The sequence below is a fragment of the Schistocerca gregaria genome, chromosome 1 (assembly GCF_023897955.1).
Source record: "Schistocerca gregaria isolate iqSchGreg1 chromosome 1, iqSchGreg1.2, whole genome shotgun sequence".
NCBI lineage: Eukaryota > Metazoa > Arthropoda > Insecta > Orthoptera > Acrididae > Schistocerca > Schistocerca gregaria.
The window spans coordinates 443819806-443843296 of NC_064920.1; positions in this window are offsets into that span (position 1 = coordinate 443819806).

Below are 23491 nucleotides of genomic sequence, written 5' to 3' on the forward strand. Positions count from 1 at the left end.
GAATGTAATCAATTTGGTTCAAATATTGGTTTTATCTGCAGATTGTCCTTATTCACTTTGTATAAATATCTCATTATTTTCTATGCTTTCTTGTCTTCCTCTTGCATCATGTTCATTTTTCTGTGAGTTAACTAGCAATACGCTCTCGTTTAAGTATATGGCCGAAAGGGTCGACCTTCAGGAATTGAGAAACGAACATCTTCGCCAAGAGATGGGGAAATCGTCAATTGTGCTGAATGGGGCCTAAGCGCTGTAGTGTGCGAATGTGACAGACGAGAACCTACGTCATAGGGAAACCCAGTAGAAGCCCTTTGTGATCGAGGAGACGAACAGTGTTTTAAATATGGCGGACCTAAGGTCGGCTATAAAGAGAAACATTTATGAAAACTACTTAATTCTGTAGTAATGCAGGGAATCAAGCCACAGTAATTTTAATCTGCCATCCTCCAATAAATTTTCGTGTGATTCCAATAAAACTTGAATATTGATAATATCTATAATAGTTTAGGATTTACTGTTAAAGTGAAATTCACAAGTTTTGTAACAAAGACCTGAATGCTAAAATCTGTACGCGACCGATATTTCATATAGAAGCGCATCATTAAAATGACAAATGTAAATATCAACTCTGTAATTATATTTATTTAAAAAATACAGTAAACTTAAATTGTCAATATTTCAGTTAAGCATCAGGTCATCATTTCCTCCACACAAAACACATTGAACGGTGACAGCATGACACCTTATTGAATCATTAGGTAATAGAATATTTAGTGTATAATAGTTACTTTTGTTCTTTATTTATTTATCAGAAAGCACAATGGTGCAAGGCTACTAACCGTGGCATTCAAAGCTAAGAAGGAAATTGTATTGGTTTTATGTAAAAGAATTTAACGTTTATTATGTAACAGATATTATTGTTGCTTTATTTAGAATGTGAAAGTGGTTAAGCTTTGATTATTTAAATATGTTAAAATGTAAAATAATGTAGAATAAGCTGTAGCCAATGAGATGGGCGGATTCAGAAAAGGGAACTGCCCTAGACAGTTGAGCGATATTCGGCCCGTGGGAAACGCGGCCGGGGACGGGCAGGGGGTAGTGATGGTGCAGTACAATTCGGGTGCAGACCCGAAAGCAGACGGGCGGTCCTTAGGCAGCTAGGAAGTGAAACGACTTAGGAAACTTCGCGTCGTATGGTATCGCGGGACTTAGTCTCTGAGCGGTGAGCAGACGCGCGCCTGGTGTCAACTCTTAACTTTTCGCATAGTTAACGACGTGGAGTATGGAACTTGTAATTCGTGATGAGATTGTGAATGATCGAACTGTGTCAAATGGATATGCACTCGAGTGTAATAGCAATTCTAAATACGACCACTTTCGCTTTCAGTTTGTTTCTGTATAAGCATTATTCTAACCCATTCGCAACTGTGTGGTCTACATCATTTTCGGGTCGTTAATTTAGTTCCCGTTATATTATTACTGTTTTTATATATTATATTAACTTTGTATTTCACAAACTTGCCATCAGTTAACCGAAGCGTCACAAGTGTCTAATATAGGGCGTGTAATGTGACACGTGCGGTTCAACCCCTGGACGAGTTTGAGCCAAGACACTTCGACGAAGAGGAGCCGCATGTGAGCCCGAACATCTTTGGGATGTTAGCTCGCAATCTGTAACATATTTCTCCCTTCCCAACTAAGGTTTTCAGTTTGCCGTACTTTCCCTTTGACTAGATGTGATTTCCTTTCATAATATATCTTGATCGTATGGGGAACCTAATATTTTTAAGTAGGCATGCTTTTTATCTTCAAATGTACTATGCATTTCATCATCACAGTATCGCAGGCACCTTTTGAAAAATACTTTTCGTTCTTGTGCTTTTGTTGCTGCTTCAATTACTGTTTCCTTTATGTTAGTCCATTCCTGGTTGGCCGGCCGCGGTGGTCTCGCGGTTCTAGGCGCGCAGTCCGGAACCGTGCGACTGCTACAGTCTCAGGTTCGAATCCTGCCTCGGGCAAGGATGTGTGTGATGTCCTTAGGTTAGTTAGGTTTAAGTAGTTCTAAGTTCTAGGGGACTAATGACCACAGCTCAGAGCCATTTTTGAACCATTCCTGGTTGATATTATTCGCTTTTATATTTATACTTATATATTTTTAATTCTTTTCTGATATATCAGTCGGATACTCTTTTCTTCAGTAAATGTACTTTGAATGTTGTACCACAGTTATTTGTTTCTGTTTAGAAGTTATCTTACACCTTTTAAATAGTTTCATTTCTGGAGATTATAGACCTCTGAATACTCTTGTGTCTTGCACTGGGAGCCAAAATCTTCTTATTCGTTATCACAAAGTCTATATAATATTGAGCTGTGCCTCTAGCTGACCAAGTGTATTTGTGGATCTGTTTATGCCCAAAGAAAGTGACTGTTAACTTTAACGCAATCTTTAATGAAAACGCCTTCAGTATATATCAAATATTAATTTATTATGTTTTCCCCTTCAGAAGCAATACATTTTCCACGAGACTGTTATCCACCCTTGGATTTAAATCTCTTGCTATTATCAAAAATCATTTTTGTTTATCTTATAGAAGGTAAGGCGACAATCACTGAAGCGGTACAGCTGCTAATAGTCGAAATGATTTCCAACGCGATGGAAGGAATTTCTGTCCTCCTAAAGTGTTAAACAAAACTTTCACTTCACATGTACTCGTAATGGTATCTGCTTAGAAGAGTTCTCGGGTTAACACGAACATAGTATAAATGTGGCCAATATGCTGTGATTTAGCTAAAGTATCATCCCTTGGATCGTTAGGGACATACATTTAGCTGTAGCAAACGTATAAATAGTGAAGTGCAACGACTTCGTTAAACATGAGCAAAATTGATTTGCGATGTGTATAACGTAGTTAGCTTTAGAAGAACTTGGATTCGTTTTCAGTGGCAAAGCACTGAACTGCTGAATCTACGTGCGATCGTACATGCAATGGAGATACTGAAAGCTGAGGATGTGGATAATGATCTGATAACTTAAGGTATGCAATCTCTCTGAGACAGCAAAACTGTGCACAGTCAGCGTATATGAGAATTTACACGAAAGTGTGTGTGTGTGTGACAAAGCTTGTCTCTCGGCGTTTGAGCTTTGTGAACGACCAGTCAGAATCGCAAGGAAATTTGCTCAATAGTTTTCGTATATTAGTAAACACGTTCCACTTAGTTTATCCCAGATTTCATAACAGTAGATGAATCATGGATTCATTATTAAATGCCGGGAGCACTTGAATTCAGTGACGACAGGTGGGAGTACACAAGAAAACTGTATACGCACGCAGGAGGATTCTCATGGTGTGGTGATCACAGACTACATTCACAAGGAAGAAGCATCAACGAACGGTATTACGCCTCACTGCTGAACAAACTGAAGGATGTCATTCAGGCAAAGCGTCCATATTTTGCTGAGACAGGTAATTATTATGCATCTGCAGAGAGCACCGACACCACATTAAACATGTCGATTTAGACAAAGCTGTTGTTGCCGATCACAGCCTTAAGAACAAAAGCATGATTAACTTTGATGAAACGGAAATCTTATTCCCGAATCTACCTACTGGGATTCTGTCACCAAAGAAGCCATTGAGACCATAATCTGCAACGACAACCTTAGCCGGATGGCCCCGACGATTCATTATTATGAGATGTACGCAAGGGATATAGCATACAGAGGTACAGTTTAAATATACCAGTGAGGCAACATCATGAACGCCACAGATATTGGTAATTTAATCGAAGAAATTCCTCCTAAGCTCCAGACAAATGCTTGTATTTATCTTTGTACAAATAACAACCCAGACAATCTATAAGACCCACTTATAGTAAACCATAACGGGTATTGTAATAGAAAGTGCGAGGTATTCACCTGCCTCAATTATTTATGCGTCCTTCAAACTGATTATACTTACAGTGGCACTCCGACTGATCCACAACTCTTTGGATCGCTTACAAAGAGCGCGACTCTAAGTGGTTCGCAGCTCTGCTACTATTTTCTGCTCATGAAGGAGAAGGTCCCTAGCATTTTCTCATATGCGTATCTAACAGGTGCCGCTGATTGCTCCAGTGATACGCTAAGTCCTCCTGCGACCAGCCGTCAGACAGAAGGCATTTGTTCACGTTCCCAAAGCTCACGCATTCAACAGAACGGGCGGACTAGCGATTGATTAATTGTCAACAGCAGGATTATCTCGTCCTTCAGAACTGTCACGCATATACGACCTGGAGCAGACACACCAAGCCATGGGTGTAATCACTATTGTTACAATCATCATTAAGCAGTCTACTGAGTGGAAGTGTTGGCAGGTCTATCGACATAGTAGGTACACTTTTTTCCTGGCTTTTGTTGCCTTATTTATCAAAACGTAATGTCTCTTTCCCCTTAAATCTTTCAGTAACTGAATTATCCGTCTTCCACGAGCTGAAATAATGCAGCAGCAATTTGTTTCTTAAAATGTATCCAACCCAAGTAGCTTTTCTTTTCAATTCGAAGCTAGTTAGCGCTAATACTCCGTTCAGTGAATGTTTTGGAAGCTAAATATAGACAAGGTCCGCCTTCTTACGAAATAAAAATGCATTTGTAGTCACTATCATCGTGAAACCACACCTCAGTGAAGGCGACTGTTCAATGTGGCTCTGAGCACTATGGGACTTAACATCTGAGGTCATCAGTCCCCTAGAACTTAGAACTACTTAAAACTAAGTAACCTAAGGACATCACACACATCCATGCCCGAGGCAGGATTCGAACCTGCGACCGTAGCGATCGCGCGGTTCCAGACTGAAGCGCCTAGAACCGGAAGGTGACTGTTCAAAATGTTCAAATGTGTGTGAAATCTTATGGGACTTAACTGCCAAGGTCATCAGTCCTTAAGCTTACACACTACTTAACCTAAATTGTCCTAAGGACAAAAACGCACACCCATGCCCGAGGGAGGACTCGAACCTCCGCCGGGACTGAAGGCGACTCTTTTGATCTGTAGCACAGTGTACATCTTAGAGATTGTTGTTTCCTGTAATGAATATTAAGCTATTCACACGTAACTACATGTATCGCATTTGATACTATATATAAGAAATATAGTGGGCCCGGTACTAGGTGACATCGCCCTTTCAGCAGTATTAAAGATGCGTCAAATCAATGGCTCTCTCTCTCTCTCTCTCTCTCTCTCTCTCTCTCTCTCTCTCTCTCTCTCTCTCTCACACACACACACACACACACACACACACACAGGCTTACACTCACAGCACCAGACTGTTGTTCTGTTGTCGAAACGTGACTGTCTGTACACAATAGAAGCAAATTTCAATGCCGGTTGAAGCAGTTGCCGTGCACAGTAGTGATGCACTAGCAAAGCAGCACACCCGCGTTTAACGCCAGTAGCTTTACATTTACCCAATCATGCTTCCTTTTGAGCATTCCACCACTATGAAATACTAAGCGATGATTTATTTGGGCATCAGACATGTTGACTTATGTACTGATACAGGCAAGAGAAATTTCGTTCCTGAATTTCAATAATTGCTGTTACTACAACAACAGGAAACCAAATTAAAATGATTTTGTGACTGCAACCCTTCCATGCGTCAGAGGTAGGAACTTCTCTCGCAGTTTTGATAGTCATAATCTGTTGTCATATAAAATCTACAACCATTGACCCTAGGCTAAATACAATTTACGACGTGTAGCTTAACATCATTGTATATTTTAGTAAAACTATTCATAAAAGTTTACATATCTTTTTTTTGCATATAGTGCAAAATATTCGTGAACTGTATTGTATGTACTATGTGATGCAACATTATATGACTGGCGAATTACAACCCCTCAAACCACAATCCGAAGCATGTAACCTCTTTACAGTCCCACGAAGTCACGCAGTTCAGAGAGGGAAACATGGAGGCTAGTCGAACAATATGTAGCGGACTTTGGACTGGTATGTGGTAGGTCATGTGATGTTGACGGAAGTCTTTTATAGACAGGACCAATAGGAAAACCAAGACCATGGTTTTGGTTTTCCTATTACTTCATTGTGCTCAGACGACTTTTATAAAAGAAAACTAGTGGCATTAGAACTGAGAGAGATAGACAGATATGGCTGGTTCACTAGATGCTATTTATTTCTGGATTTGAACGTATAGTACAATGACGCATTGAGATAAGAAAAGTCGTAGAATATCACTTAATATTGTGTCGAACCTCTTTCACCCAGCGTAGTGCAGCAGCTCGACGTGGCATGGACTCAACAAGTGATTGGAAATCGCCTGCAGTGCATATTGAGCCAATTTTCCTTTATAGCTGTCCCTAAATGCAACAGTGTTACCACTCGAGGATTTTTTGGACGAAATGACCTGTAGATTATATCCTATAAATGTTCCCTATATTTCATGTCGGATGATCTGGGCGTCCAGTTCATTCGCTCAAATAGGCCAGAATGTTCTTCAAACCAATCACGAACAGCTGTTGCCCGGTGACACGTCACATTGTCATTCATAAAACGTCCATCATTGTTTGGGAATATGAAATCCACGAGTGGCTGCAAATGGTCTCCAAGTACCATGACATAACCATTTCCAAACATTGATCGGCTCAACTGGACCAGGGCACACTCCACTCCATATAAACATAGCCCACACCATTAAGGAGCCACCACCAGCTTGCACAGTTGACAGCTTGTGTCCATGGCTTTGTGGTGTCTGTGCCACACTTGAACCCTACCATCAGTTCGTACCAACTTAAATCGGGACTCATCTGATCAGGCCACGGTCTCCCAGTAGCCCAGGTTCCAACCGATGTGGACACGAGCCCAGGAGAGCTGCTTCAGGCGATGTCGTGCTGTTAGTAAAGGCACTCTTGTCAGTCGTTTGCTGCCACAGCCCATTAACGCCAAATTTCGTCGCACTGTCCTAAATGATATGTTCGTTGCACCTCCCATATTGATTTTCGCGATTATTTCACGCAGTGTTATTTGCCTGTTAGCACTGAAAACTCTACGCAAACGCCGCTGATCTCAGTCGTTAAGTAAAGGCCGTCGTCAACTGCGTTATCGATGGTGAGAGGTAAAGTCTTAAAGTTGCAGATAAATGCGTGCATTTCGGAGCAATGTGGAACAGAAGTGAAAGGAACCAGTCGCTCAGGTTAGGAAGCAGAAGCGCGACATGGAAATACACTTTAGGAAACATTAGCGATGCACAACCAACCGACTCTCACACAGGAAGCGTAGAAAAGCCCTCTGCATCACAGGATCCTGTCCTGAATAGCGTGCAGACCTCAAACGTAAAGACACCTACCCTGGTGAAACTTAGATGCAATAGCAAAAACTCAGACGCTGATTGAATGAAAGGAAGACAAAGAAGAAGAAGGAGACCTTACTGCGGCATAGAAAGTAAAGTTCTGATTGGCTCGAACGAGCAAGCACGGAATGTAACCAGTGATTGCATTGGCTGATGCCAATGTTAGTGCGTGGCAAGGCCGCAGTTCAGTGGGGGAAGTTCACGACAATATAATCAACTGTGGATGGATAATTGAGGCTCTCTTCTCTCGAGAGTCGTCGAGTTCTAACATTCATGGTGGCGTCGGTTTGTTCTATAACGTGTCTCCCTACCACTTTCGCGCAACGACGCTCTGAGCGTGTTTTTTTAGGGAATTGACTAGTCTGAACCTGGGACCTGTTGCTGGTAAGGAGACGCCAGACCACACATGATATGTAGAATTCAGAAGAGTTCAGTGGGACTAGCGATAATATAACCAAATACTTAATGATTTCAGCTTCAGCTCCACTGCACTCCCAGTAAAAGAATCTTAATACTAACTAAATTTAGTGGAAGGGGTTAAAGGCTTTCCAATTTTTAGTTAGCTGGTAAAATAACGTCGAAGAAGCAGTTAGGTTTGCCATTGGAAATTTTATTCTACTCACAAAACATCGTTTATAAATTACACTATTGATAAAAGGAAATGTGTTAATACAGGATCGTAAAAAACAACTGCGTTCCACAAAAATGTGAACGAATATTCCCTGAATGGGTTTCCAAGTTCTACAATAGACGGAAGGATGACCTATGCCATATCACATCTATAATCTAGGTTTAAATTAAGTTTCACAAGAGAGAAAACTATCAAAATAGTCTACAGTGACCTTCAATTATCTTTAATTACTTATCTAACTTGTCGTAAATTACAGTGACTGATGTGGCTTCTCAATAATTATATAACGAGAAATCATCGCGTTTCAGATTTTTACTTCAAGTGGCAAATGTGAACACCATGAGCTGTAATTGACGATCGACACTAGTATTACGCAAAAAGGGAGTGTAACAGATGAGACTTCTGCAGTTCTGAGTGAAGCCTTATGCGCTCAAAAATGCGGCATCGCGTGCGTTCATTACCTTGTCGTTGTTTAGGCAGCGTCAGGGCGGTGGGCAGCACAGCTCCGCTCACCTCGCCATCTCGGAAGCAACTACTAACACTAACTTCTCCTTACTACCATTTACCGAAGTAGGTTAAAAAAAAACTGTCTGGCTGTGTTTTCATCTGACCAATCAGGGTCTCAATGTTAACCTTAAGCTCCGCCTACAAAAATTCTGTCTATCCAATGAGAGACGTTATACTTTTCGTGGTGGGGCAATGTTTTTAAAGTTTGCAATGTAACAGAGACGCGAAAAAGTCTCACGCTAAAACTTGCAGCTGGTGTGGTCCTTTTAGCGTTATCGATAGATCTATACTGTTCTTCTGGAGGGCTCTATCTTTTAACATAACTGGGGGTCGTCCTAACGTAACAAAGACGTGAAAAAGTCTCACGCTAAATCTTGCGGGTGGTGTGGCCCTAGTGGTTAGCTGGCGACGTGGCTGTCCAGTCTGTCCCTTATCGTAGGGCCTTCTAGCTTAACACGGTTCTGCTCTCGGCTTCTGTTCTCGTTTCTCGCCTCAGAACTGCGTCTGTTTCACGGTGGGAAGGTATGACATGTATTTAGGCATTCTTGCATTAGTCTGTGGTATTCCATTTGCTCACTCGTTACTCGTATTACTTTGGTTAATTTAATATCACGATTTATTCGGAGCTATGTGACATACTACTGGATTTGTTTATCATGTCAGGGTTTTCATGGGAGGTGTTGGATTTGCCTGACACCTTACAGAGTGTTGAAGGGGACGCTTAACGCCCTAAGCAGAGAGAGATTTTCTACGAACGTTCTTGGTTCACTAGGCTCTGTTTCAGCCATATTTATCCTGAATCCCTCGTAGATCTCTAAAATCGAAAAAACATGACTAGTCGTTCTAGTAAACGTTCTTGCGAGGACTTTCAGCGCAATACTGTGCACATCGCCCAGTCTTGGCGAGTTAGAGAGCCATTTTGTCTTGCAAGAGGACCTTCTGGACTAGGAAATAGAGTTTGTAACGAGACTTTGGAGGTCAGTAATATACTTCAAGGGTGTTTTCTCATAGAAGTCTTAAGGCCGTCTGTCCATCCACACCTCATATACGGGTCATAAGGTGCAAGCCATCAGATAAGTGAAGTAGCCCAATCAGTAATGTGCTAGACTGTGATGCGGCAAATCTAGATTTCTTTCCTACCTACATGTTGATACAATTTAATTTTGTCGTTTGAATTGTTTTAAAAATTACAACACCTGTTAAATACAGCTAACGACCAAGGGCATTATCAATTAAATCATAAATAATTTTATTTTCTTTATGAAATCACTGTGGGAGCTATTATAGTGTGTATTACACTCATCAATATTTATTTTTAAGAAGTTGAATAATTTCAAACACATTTTTAATGTAGGTAAATTAATCGCCACTGTTACAAATTTCTGGGTGGTGCTTCAATTATATACAGTTTTTTTTACAATAGCATGTTCATTTGTGAATTTTGTATTTAATATGCAAGCACCAGAGTGATAATTATCATAAAACCATTTAAAACCAAAAATACTTCGGCATCTTGCACAATTTATGAACGACGATTGTTTACGAAACAATGTTCTTTTTTTAAAGATCTTTTGAAAAAAAAATGCGTCGTTGACATTCCTGAAAACTTCTCTTTCATCAGAAAGCCTGGAAGCATACCAAACACATCGGATCATTTTTTTAAAAAACTAGCGATGACAGCTGATGATGGACTATTGATTGCATTTTTATACAGTCTTACGAAAATTTATTTCTATATTATTTTCAAGAAGATAAGCGTTATTTTGTCACATATTTTACCGATGTATAAAAATTTTGTTGTTACTGCGGTCTTCAGTCCATGCAGCTCTCCATGCCACTCTGCCCTGTGCAAGCTTCTTCATCTCCGAGTAACTATTGCAACCTACATCCTTTTCTTAATCTGCTTAGTGTATTCATCACTTGGTCTCCCTCTACTATTTGTACTCTCCACGCTTCCCTCCAATACGAAATTGGTGATCCCTTGATGGCTCAGAACGTGCCCTACCAGAAATTGTCTTTGAAGATTCCCATACAATCAAATTATTTGCAGCAAGCAAGCTTTCGTAATAAACAACAGCATATTTTACCGCCACCTTCGACACTTTACCGTATAATGAATCTGCAGCTCCTGATACTGGTGTGTTGTTTTCATTGACAGAAATTTTTAATTCAGAATATTGTAAAAATTCCGATAATGTTTCACAGTACAGAACGTTACAGTCTCTGTGAAAGTCGGGAATGAACTGGTACTGTAGCAGGTAAGGTCCATTGGTCGATTAGTTGCGTGCGGACATTGGCACTTCCTGACCGTCTACCTGCTTATATATGCAATAGGGCAAAGCTGTACACTGATTTTCCACGAAGACACCGATTCCTCGAATTTACAAGAAATATTTATAAAATTTTCATAGCTTATAATATCGTCCAATTTTGTAATAACATTGTGATGATAGTAATTAACGCCTTAATTTATCTCTATTATTCAACTTTTTTAAAAGAAAGTATTGACGAGTGTAATTCACGTTTCAAATAGCCTGCGACAGCTATTTCATAAACAAAATAAACTTATTTATCATTTAACTTTAGGTCATTAACTTTATTTAAAAGTTGTTATAATTTTTAAAACGATTAAGGAAACAAAATAAAATCGAGGCTGCAGGTAAGATCGAACCTGGGTCGGCCGTAAGAGATTGTAGCACCTGCTGACTGAGCTATGTCATCTAGGTGCTGGAATACTGCTACAGTTTTGAAATTAGTGCATATAATTCCCAGATACACTGCTTCACATTCTTGACTTCTAACTACTATACACCTTCTTCTTGATATTTATCTGATTTGTCTATTGTTGTTTGTAAATGTGACTGGAGCGTGTTTCTCCTCCTGTTAGGAATGTGTAATGCTTGTTTGTTTAGTATATTTGCTAATTAAGAAGCTGGACGTATGAAAATAGCCGTTTTACTTTCGCTGAACACCAGATAAAACATGAATATGAACCGTGCAACGTGGAACAGAACATGAAAATTATTATGGTGAATAATTACAACAAAAATCTCTTGACATTACAGGAAAAACTTTCATAAACAAAGAGCCGTCGCGCTGAAAAAGAAAATAATTAATAACCAAATAAAAATAAACAGCGTCTCACTGATCATGTTAGCCACTAAAACAATAACAAACAGAAACGTAAGACACAACCAGACTTGTTAACCAATCTCCCTCTATTTTACAACTGCACACACACACACACACACACACACACACACACACACACACACACACACACAAGAAATGAAACATTATCGTTCCACACATACACAACACAAACAAAAGACGAAAGATAAACACACAACGACAATTGGCAGCACTGCACATTGTAGAAACAACACATATCCAATGCACAGTGAAAAGTACAAATGAAGTGTTGAAATAAATGTGGTCGAAAAACGCCCGAAAACGGCCACTTGGAGCCGAAAAACGGCCATTTGGAGCATGGAGACGGAGTAGATACATCTCCAGGACGACACACGTGGGTTAACGACGTTGTAAATCGATGTCGTGTCTGTAATCATCAGCTATCAACTTGTTGATGGTTGGAGATACAATACCGTTTTTACACGTAGTCTGTGAAAACCAGTTCATAGATGTTAACCACTGATGAGTCGTGTATACTACTTGTGCTAATCCTCTCAGCGTCAATTAAGGTCTGAAGATGGTTTACTGAAGCACCAGAACTGGTAACCATATAATAAATAACGCCATAAGGACAGCGTAAGTGTTCTATTTTATTACATGTGTTTCAAGTGGCTCCTTTCGCTTAAACTGATTAGTCTCTAAGATTATAAGGTATCAAAGTCTCAGACAAAAGGATCCACTCCAGAGATGAAGAAATCCGATGAAAGAAATACAAATAAGAGGATCGATATGGAAACAGATAATTTCGAATTATTTTATGTATTAGCCGGAAGTGTCTCTTTCTTACATCCAATGACCTCAATACTAAACTGGAGAGGCTACCTAAAGGGACCTTTGAATAAATAATCGTGACTGACTTTGACACATACGCCGTATTCGCAAGGTGTTTAGGGGTTTTTGCTACTGCTTGTGCTTGCGAATGTCATGCGATTCCTTCATTGAACTACAGACTGCTCCTAGACAGTGCCACGTAATATTAGAAACAGTGATTCCATTTCTATTGTTTAGCAGAGCGATTGGTCAGCTTACCCCGACCTATCGTGGCGGTTTTGACGTATTGCGTCACGTCTTAGCTTCGTGGAGTAGTAGTCTCAGAAGTTTAGTACGAAGCTCAGCCGTTATATCAGAACCACCTTACGTCGGAATGAACAAATGTCCTACATTCTGAAGCAGTCGATTAGGTATAGACCGAATGTTCGCAGTCAAATTTCGATTTTCCAAAAGAGCGGAGTATACAGTAGAATCATATCACAGCAGTACGTATGAATTAGATCGCCTATTTTCTTTTAAACACAAGAATCCAATTTTACGGAGTAGTACTAGCCGAATGTTCAGTGTACCAGCGACTCCTGGCTGGGATGGCATAGTATCAGGGTGGAAAAATTCTGAGCTTGTGTTCCAGGGCAGCGCTTCTGTACAAATGGAGTTATGTGGACATACGAAGGAAGACAAAAGCGCTTCTGTACAAATGGAGTTATGTGGACATACGAAGGAAGACAAAAGCGGCCGGAAAAATAAATGTTAAGTAAAAGATCTCCTGAAGAACACTTTTGGTCTTGAAAAGTATACATAATTTATAGACAACTAAGTCGTTAATTAAGAGTAATACATGTGGTGGCAGTAGGAGGTACGTAAAGCTTTTAAGCTGCTTTTTAACCTACACATACACATTCAGTCTTATCGCTAAAACAAAGCACATTGTTATATGGAATCTGTAATGGTGAGTCAATGGACAGGTTGCAAACTGGGATAGAGTCATACGAGCCGTGTGTTCCAGCCTGAAATTTATTTTCGTTCTCAGCACACTCTCTTTGTAAACTTAAGCATACATGGTGAGTCACTAACTATTGCCACCTACAATAACTCCGAAAGTACGATAGTAGCTGAAAAGTTTGTGGGACAAATGTCGCATGGGACAATGGGGACCATAATATGGCGTTAATTTTTTGTTGCTAGGTTGGGGTCGCATCAGAGATATGAAGGTCAACTTTGTTTTGTTAAATGGGATGCTATGGTTTGGTACTTATTTTCTGATAGCGGATATCGAGACGAATACAATGATGCACAACAATAAGGTCTTTGAAGGTCAACGATGGTCAAAAAGGTGGCATGACCGTCCATTTACACAAGGTGTTCGAAGTGGTGGCCATTGGTATCAACGCAGTCGTGAAATCTTCTTATCATGGATTGAGTGTTATTCCTTATCACAACAGCACTTGTCGAAGCAAATGTTTCACAATTCTCTTACGTATATCGTGCAAATAGTAAATATTCGCCGAATACGGCGTATCCATTTAAAGTGCCATTGACATGTAAACACCATTCGACGGTTTCGCAATACAACACTAACAGGAACGGTGTAACCTCCCAACAGCTAACTTCCGTATCCCCGCAATAAAAGTGGTGACTAACCTCTCAATAAAATTGTGACTCATATATAACTTCTCAATAATTAACTGACTGTGAACCTAAATTGGTAAATATGGACGTTAGCAATGCTGCGTCATGGCCCTGAAAAATCGTTCTGAATAAATCGAAAATTCTTACCTCAGTGAAGTCGCCGGACAACGCGTATATATCTGCTCCTATAAGAAATTTTTCTGGCACAGCCCAGCGCAATGCTGGCCGCTAGATTTGTTACGTATAAAAAGAAACAACTGATTTTTCTTTACGACAGTAGGGATGACCATGGATAGGAGAAATTAGTAAAATGTTTAAATTCAGATGAATGATTGTCAAAAACTATTTTCATAAGAAAGATTATTATTAAAAGATTTTTTAAAAACATTTACATGGGACTTGATAGAACAATAGTACAAAATCAGTTGTTACAAATTACATATGCGCGCTGCTATAAATAGTAATTTTTGGTTTGACCTTATACTACATCGTTCAGGCACCGCCATCACTCTCCACCACCGGCGACCTGACCCAGCCGCCTTACTGCGAGCTACTACCCCTACTACTGCCGAGTCTGCTCTCTGGTCTGCGATACTATTGTAGCTTACATATCACAGGCAGCGCGTGAGCAATCCATCGAAGTTACATCTGCTCGAGTGCGCTAGCAATAAATTCCTTAGTCATGGACCTCTTACAACGGTAAGATTAGTATCGTCGAATCAAGTGAATGTGAATGAGTGTTCCTGCGAAGAACAAGTCGATATGCTTCTCTTTTATGTAGAATGCCAACGAAATTCAGTGAGAGCTAGAGACTTATACGCTGAAAGATATCCTCAGCGACTCACCCTACACGTTGCACATTTAGATATGTGTATGACAAATTGAGAACCACTGAATCTTTAACACAACGGAAACATATCCGGCAAAGGAAAGTTAATAAAGAGGAAACGGAAAATGGTGCTCTTGTCACTGTGGTTGGAGATCCTTGTGTTAGTTTGCGTCAAATAGCAAGGCAATCTTGCATGGGACAGGGTACTGTTGTTCGTGTTCTGCATCACCATAAATATCATCCTTACCAATCAGTCTCCACCAGGCATTAACTGGTACGAATTGTATGCACCGCATGGCGTTCTGCCGGTGGTCACGACTTCAGATTCAGAAGGATAACACATCTATTAATTTGATTTTATTTACTGACGAGGCTACGTTCACGAACCATGAAAATGTTAATTTGCATAACATGCATAATTGGGCAACTAAACATTCATGTTGGCTTCCGCAAGTTTCACTCCAAAAACCGTGGTCGGTGAATGTGTGGTGAGGGATTCTGAAGGACAAAATTATAGGCCCCTATTTCATCGAAGGAAATCTTAATGGTAGGAAGAACACCACATTCCTGCAAGAAACATTAGGTCTGTTACTGGAAGATATACGTTTAGGAACAAGGTACAGAATATGGTATCAACACGATGGGTGTCCAGCACATTTTTCGCTGATGGCTAGAAATGAGTTGCAGAGACAATTCCCAAATCGTTGGATTGGACGCGGAGGAGATGTGTACTGGCCGGCCCGTTCGCCAGACTTGACCCCTCTGGATTTTTTCTTGTGGGGATTCGTAAAAGATATTATTTATAAAGACGTTCCAGTTACACCTGAAGATATACGAAAGAGAATTGTCAGAGCATATGATTTGATAAGTGCCGATGTGATAAGGAATACCACTCAATCAGTAATAAGAAGATTGCAGCTCTGCATTGATACCAATGGTCAACACTTCAAACACCTTCTGTAAATGGACTGTCATTCCCTCTTTGTGACCTTCGTTGATCTTTAAAGACCTTACTGTTACACGTATTGTATTCGTCTCGATAGCCGCTATCAGAAAATAAGTACCGAACTATAGCATCCCATTAAAGAAAAAAAGTTGACCTTCATATCTTTGACGCGACCCCACTTATAAACAAGAAAGGGCCCTCGTTGTCCCACGCAACTTTTGTCCCACAAACTTTTCAGCACCTATCATACTTTCTGAGTTATTCTTGGTGGTAATAGTTAGTGACTCACACAGTATATCCCATTGTTCGACAACACGTTGAAAGTCTACAGAATAAAATTCTTGTGGCAGCGTTGGCATCTAAGAAGCACCTATCGGGATACAAAAAGATTATTTGGTTCGTTAAATTTCTGCAACGCACAAGAGCAATGTGTCCTGAGAGTACAGAAATATCCCTACAAGGGGGAACAATGTGCCATCACTGGGCAACGGAGGCGGCCAGGACGCTGCTATTTTGTGACTTTTCCTTGTCCTTTGCTGAATTACTGCATCCAATTGAACACGAATTTCCATGAAATACAGTTATAACCGTATACATGACGAATTTCGTTGTGGACGGGCTCTGTGGGCAGTCCCTCGGCTAACAAAAATCGCGTTGTTGTAGACGGGTACACACTCGTAGCACACCTACCATCTTCGCCATGTTGCAGTTCATTAACCATTGGTGCGGGACACTACGTATCGGCTACTTTCCACGCGACATCTACTGACACCTACTAGATGTGAATGTAAAATGATACGCGGTATTCTGATGTCTGTGACTTAATTATTGACTCACCCTAGTACACTCTCTGATCAAAAGTATCCTGACACCGGTATGTAACACGGAATTGATCACTAGATGTCACAAGCGGCGGATCTGCCAGTATACACTGAGGCATGGAGTAGTGTGTCCTCAATTGTGGAGCAGTAACAGTAGAATAGGTTGGTGAGGACTGCAGACAACATGAGCTAGTCATTGGTGTCAACTGAATAACAAATACATCAGGGACACCTCGACCCATCTAAAGCTGCCCAGTTCGACAGTTGGTGACGTGTCTGTGAAGTGGAAACACTAGGGAACACTCAGAGCTAAAACAAGACCAGGCAGACTTCATGTGCTGGCGGATAGGGATCGTTGACATTGGGGAGGGCGGTTGTAAAAAGTATGTAGCATGAAATCAGAGGAAAGAATTACTCGTCAGTTCCAAAGTACTAGCAGCAGTCCAGTTAGCACCATGAATGTACGTAAGGAGTTAAAAAGAAAGGGGTAAAGTGCTCGTGCGGCTGTTCACAACCCACTCATATCTGCAGTCAGAGCTAAGTGACTCTTGAAGTGGGGTAAAGACCGACAACACTGGACGGTGGATGACTGGAAACGGTGATTAAGACTTATGATTCACCCTGTACCCTCTGGAATTTTTGGATTTGGAGAATGCCTGGAAACGTTACCTGCAATTACACTACTGGTCATTAAAATTGCTACTCCACGAAGATGACGTGCTACAGACGCTAAATTTAACCGACAGGAAGAAGATGTTGTGATATGCAAATGATTAGCTTTTCAGTGCATTCACACAAGGTTGGCGCAGGTGGCCACACCTACAACGTGCTGACATGAGGTAAGTTCCCAACCGATTTCTCATACCCAAACTGCAGTTGACCGGCATTGCCTGGTGAAAGATTGTTTTGGTGTCTCGTGTAAGGAGGTGAAATGCGTACCACCACGTTTCCGACTTTGATAAAGGTCTGATTGTAGCCTGCCGCGATTGCGGTTTATCGTATCGCGATATTGCTGCTCCCGTTGGTCGAGATCCAATGACTGTTAGCAGAATATGGAATCGGTGCGTTCAGGAGGGTAATACGGAACGTCGTGCTGAATTTCAAGGGCCTCCTATCACTATAGCCGAGATGACAGGCTTCTTATCCGCATGGCCGTAACGGATCATGCAGCCACGTCTCGATCCGTGAGTCAACAGATGAACAGATGGAGACGTTTGCAAGATAATAACCATCTGCACGAACAGTTCGACGACGTTTGCAGCAGCATGGACTATCAACTCGTAGACCGTGGCTGCGGTTGCCCTTGACGCTGTATCACAGACAGGAGCGCTTGCGACGGTGTACTCAACGACGGATCTGGGTGCACGAATGGCAAAACGTTTTTTCGGATGAATCCTGGTTCTGTTTACAGCATCATGATGGTCGCATCCGTGTTTGGCGACATCGTGGTGAACGCATATTGGAAGCGTGTATTCGTCATCGCCATACTGGGGTATCACCCGGCGTGATGGTGTGGGGTGCCATTGGTTACACGTCTCGGTCACCTCTTGTTCGCATTGACGGCACTTTGAACAGTGGACGTTACATTACAGATGTGTTACGACCCATGGCTCTACCCTTCATTCGATCCCAGCGAAACCCCACATTTCAACAGGATAATGCACGGTCGCATGTTGCACGTCCTGTACGGGCCTTTCTGGATACAGAAAATGTTCGACTGCTGCCCTGGCCAGAACATTCTCCAGATCTCTCACCAACTGAAAACGTCTGGTCAATGGTGGCCGAGCAACTGGCTCGTCACAATACGCCAGTCACTACTCTTGATGAACTGTGGTATTGTGTTGAAGCTGCATGGACAGCTGTACCTGTACACGTAATCCAAGCTCTGTTTGACTCAATGTCCAGGCGTATCAAGGCCGGTATTACGGCTAGAGGTGGTTGTTCTGGGTACTGATTTCTCAGGCTCTATGCATCCAAATTGCGTGAAAATGTAATCACATGTCAGTTCTAGTATAATATATTTGTCCAATGAATACTCGTTTATCATCTGCATTTCTTCTTGATGTAGCAATTTTAATGGCCCGTAGTGTATATGTAACTCGAGCAGTGAAGTACGGACGAGGTACTGTTATGGTATGGGGGTGGTTTTCGTGGTTAGGGTAGGGTACCCTTGTTGCTCAAGAAAACAGTAAATGCGCTAGGATACGATCACAATTTACAGCATTGTTTATTGCGTAAAGGAACAGCTTGGAGACGATAAATATTTATGTAAGCATGACAAAGCACCCTGTCAGAAAACAGCATCTGTGGGCAATGATTTGCAGACGCAACATTCCTGATATGAACTGGCCTGCAGAGTTCAAATCTGAACGCAATGAAATACCTTTGACATGAGTTAGAACTTCGACGCACTCTAGATCCCAGTTTCCAAAGTCATCACCTTCTTTCGTTTCGGCAGGTGAAGAAGAACGGGATACCGTGTCCAGGTACGCTGATCAGACAATGTATGTAACATAATATCATAGGTGAGCTACAGCATTGAAATACTGTATTTTAAAATTCATGCAACATGTGATTTTTGGTAGTACCGAGGTAAAAGGGCACATGAAAGTAACCATATAAGTAAAACTTAATTTTGTTGTTTTATATAAACCATGTGCGATAAGGTTATCAGAGTCAGAATATAAGCTCGGATAAGGTAAAGATAGGAATCGAAATCGGCATTATAATTTCATTTTTTATCACCATTGTTATTTCCTTATGGGATTTAGCGAACCCACGGAAAATACAATCTAAATATCTCGAGAGGGGTTGAACCTCGTTTCTCCCAAATACACTCCTGGAAATTGAAATAAGAACACCGTGAATTCATTGTCCCAGGAAGGGGAAACTTTATTGACACATTCCTGGGGTCAGATACATCACATGATCACACTGACAGAACCGCAGGCACATAGACACAGGCGACAGAGCATGCACAATGTCGGCACTAGTACAGTGTATATCCACCTTTCGCAGCAATGCAGGCTGCTATTCTCCCACGGAGACGATCGTAGAGATGCTGGATGTAGTCCTGTGGAACGGCTTGCCATGCCATTTCCACCTGGCGCCTCAGTTGGACCAGCGTTCGTGCTGGACGAGCAGACCGCGTGAGACGACGCTTCATCCAGTCCCAAACATGCTCAATGGGGGACAGATCCGGAGATCTTGCTGGCCAGGGTAGTTGACTTACACCTTCTAGAGCACGTTGGGTGGCACGGGATACATGCGGACGTGCATTGTCATGTTGGAACAGCAAGTTCCCTTGCCGGTCTAGGAATGGTAGAACGATGGGTTCGATGACGGTTTGGATGTACCGTGCACTATTCAGTGTCCCCTCGACGATCACCAGAGGTGTACGGCCAGTGTAGGAGATCGCTCCCCACACCATGATGCCCGGTGTTGGCCCTGTGTGCCTCGGTCGTATGCAGTCCTGATTGTGGCGCTCACCTGCACGGCGCCAAACACAAATACGACCATCATTGGCACCAAGGCAGAAGCGACTCTCATCGCTGAAGACGACACGTCTCCATTCGTCCCTCCATTCACGCCTGTCGCGACACCACTGGAGGCGGGCTGCACGATGTTGGGGCGTGAGCGGAAGACGGCCTAACGGTGTGCGGGACCGTAGCCCAGCTTCATGGAGACGGTTGCGAATGGTCCTCGCTGATACCCCAGGAGCAACAGTGTCCCTAATTTGCTGGGAAGTGGCGGTGCGGTCCCCTACGGCACTGCGTAGGATCCTACGGTCTTGGCGTGCATCCGTGCGTCGCTGCGGTCCGGTCCCAGGTCGACGGGCACGTGCACATTCCGCCGACCACTGGCTACAACATCGATGTACTGTGGAGACCTCACGCCCCACGTGTTGAGCAATTCGGCGGTACGTCCACCCGGCCTCCCGCATGCCCACTACACGTCCTCGCTCAAAGTCCGTCAACTGCACATACAGTTCACGTCCACGCTGTCGCGGCATACTACCAGTGTTAAAGACTGCGATGGAGCTCCGTATGCCACGGCAAACTGGCTGACACTGACGGCGGCGGTGCACAAATGCTGCGCAGCTAGCACCATTCGACGCCAACACCGCGGTTCCTGGTGTGTCCGCTGTGCCGTGCGTGTGATCATTGCTTGTACAGCCCTCTCGCAGTGTCCGGAGCAAGTATGGTGGGTCTGACACACCGGTGTCAATGTGTTCTTTTTTCCATTTCCAGGAGTGTATTAATCCAATGCTTTAAACACTATACCATTACACTCCGCATGAGATAGTGGATTGAATGTATACTAATTTTACCGCTAGTTAATGTTGTATGGCTATGAATGTTTACTGATTTCACCGGCAGTTGGTGCTCTATGGCTACAGATCTAGCGACTACTACTGCGGTATGTTAAACTAGTATCAGGAAATGTGTTGAACTATCCCATTTCAAATCACTCTTGCACTGAAATACCTCATGTATACATTTCTGGTCACCGAATTATTTCGTTAGTAGATTATTATTTTTCTTACAGGTCTTTATGGGTCTTTTGTAGTGATTAATTTATTGGATTAGGCAAGACATTTAGTTTTACAATTAGTTTCATCTTGTTACTACCGCCATCGTTTCTTCGAATATATTTCTTCGTAATTAACTTGTGAACACGTAATATAAAAACAAATGTCTAAAACGCTTTTAAAGTTAGCTGCAGTTAGTCCATTACGTCGTACGTGATGTATTCCCCGTCATGGAAGTTAGTATGAGGCGAAATGCGCCCAGGGGATTGTGAGCCCACGAAGGTAAATTTAATTTATAAGCCTTAGGCGCAGCCCAGCCTGTAGCCGACTTCTTTAAGTCGAGCCAATCTCGCCACCCTCTTTCACCTCTTAATAGGCGCCAGGGGAGCCCGTGACAGGGCAAGGGAAGCAGGCTGCGCAAAAATATTCAGCTTTAAACGCTTATGCACCGCACGGCGAAGAGGAACCTGCGCTTAACACTGGGCGCAAATTAAAAAATATCGGACATTCTTTCCGAGTTTCGCCTGTGACAAGAAACAGCGAAAGCAGTTATTAAATAGCAGTTTAAAAACTGCCGAGAGTATATCCTACCAAGTCTGATTTGGAATATTGTACCGCCGTCACAAATAAGGAAATTCATACTTTATAGGCGTGACTGATACTCGTACAGTCTGTAAGAGCAGCGAAAATAGTGTGTTGTCTGATGCGTTCGTTGGTTCAATTCTGCATGGTGCCTCGTAAACTAAATTTGCGGGGTATAATCGTGTCGTTACAACATAACAGTGCTCAGAATGTATCATTGCATGGTGATATACAGGGTGCGCCACGTAAGACATAACACCGCTTTTATCTCGTGAGCGGTTACACGTATCGGAAAACGGTTTTCGGTAAAAGTTAAAGAGTCGACGGGCACATATGTTTTGTTTAATTAATATTTTTAGCGCTGGTATCAACGGTGATATTGAAGCAAGTACGTTACTTAAAGTGGAACCTTATACTGTTTATTGCTGCATCCGTTAGCTCTTGAGAAGACAATTTCAATAATATAGCGTTTGTTAATTTTGACGTTGAAATCTGTCGCAAAATAATTCGAAAAATGTTCTAGAATTTGATAGAACGATGGCCAGAATCGGCGTTAGCGATGCAAACACCGCCAAGCAGAGCTCTCGTCCCACGTTGTGTCAGTATATCGACATATTTGTCTGTTTACTTGTTAGATCTTCAGGCTGCTCATTTCTGCTTCAGCAATCGTTGCGGGCAGTTAGGAACATCAATGAGGAGAAGTTGGATATACTACATTTATGTGGTGAATGTAAAGAAGTGGAGTAAATACAGTACAGCGTTATAGGGCTGTCTATCCGATCGCCCAGTGTCTGTCGCGCCAGGCTTGCACGAATTATTAATACGCTTGTGCGGCTGGGCTGTTTGAGCGTCAAAGAGAGGACAAGGAATAAGACTGCAACTGACAGAGAAGTCGAAGAAGCTGTTCTGGCTATGACTCTAATGAATGCGCACAGTGGTACGAGACATATTGCCCAGGAATGTGAAGTCAGCCAGACGAGTGTCATTCGTATCCTACGCCGACGGAATTTCCATCCCTATCATCTGTCACTACATTAGGCACTCGAGTTCCGTGATTTCGAACTTCGTACAGAATTTTGTCTGTTTTCTCTTCAGCAACTGAGAAACGACCTTACGTTTTCCCAGTGTGTACTCTTTACCAATGAAGCAACGTTTACTAATGTAAATTTGCATGACATACACTACTGGATAGCTGAAAATCCACACTGGCTTCGTCAGATGCAACATCAACGGTCTGGGAGAGTAATAAACGTATGTTGCGGCATCATACGAAATTACAATGTGGAATCTCAGGCGTTCTCAATGGACACTCATACGCACCCTTTCTCACAAACTCTCTGCCGGTTCTTCTAGAAAAGGTACCACTTTATATTCCACAGCGTATGTGGCTGCAACAGGACTGTTGTCCAGCTCACTCTTCCCGTTTTGCAACGCAAATACTGAATGAGAACTTTCCTGAATGATAAATTTCCTGGACGAAATTCTGTCGTCAAATGGCCTGCGAGGTCCCCCGATTTGACTCCTCTTGACTTGATTCTTTGGGGAGCACTCAAAGATGCAGTCTGTGACGAAGTCCGAACTTCGTCAGACGAAACTTGTCGTCGAATCGCCATTGCATGCTCTACCATATCATGAACTGTAATTACAAGTGTTCATCGTTCTTTCGAAAGGCGACGGCAAATGTGCCTTTCAGTCCATGGCCAACAATTTT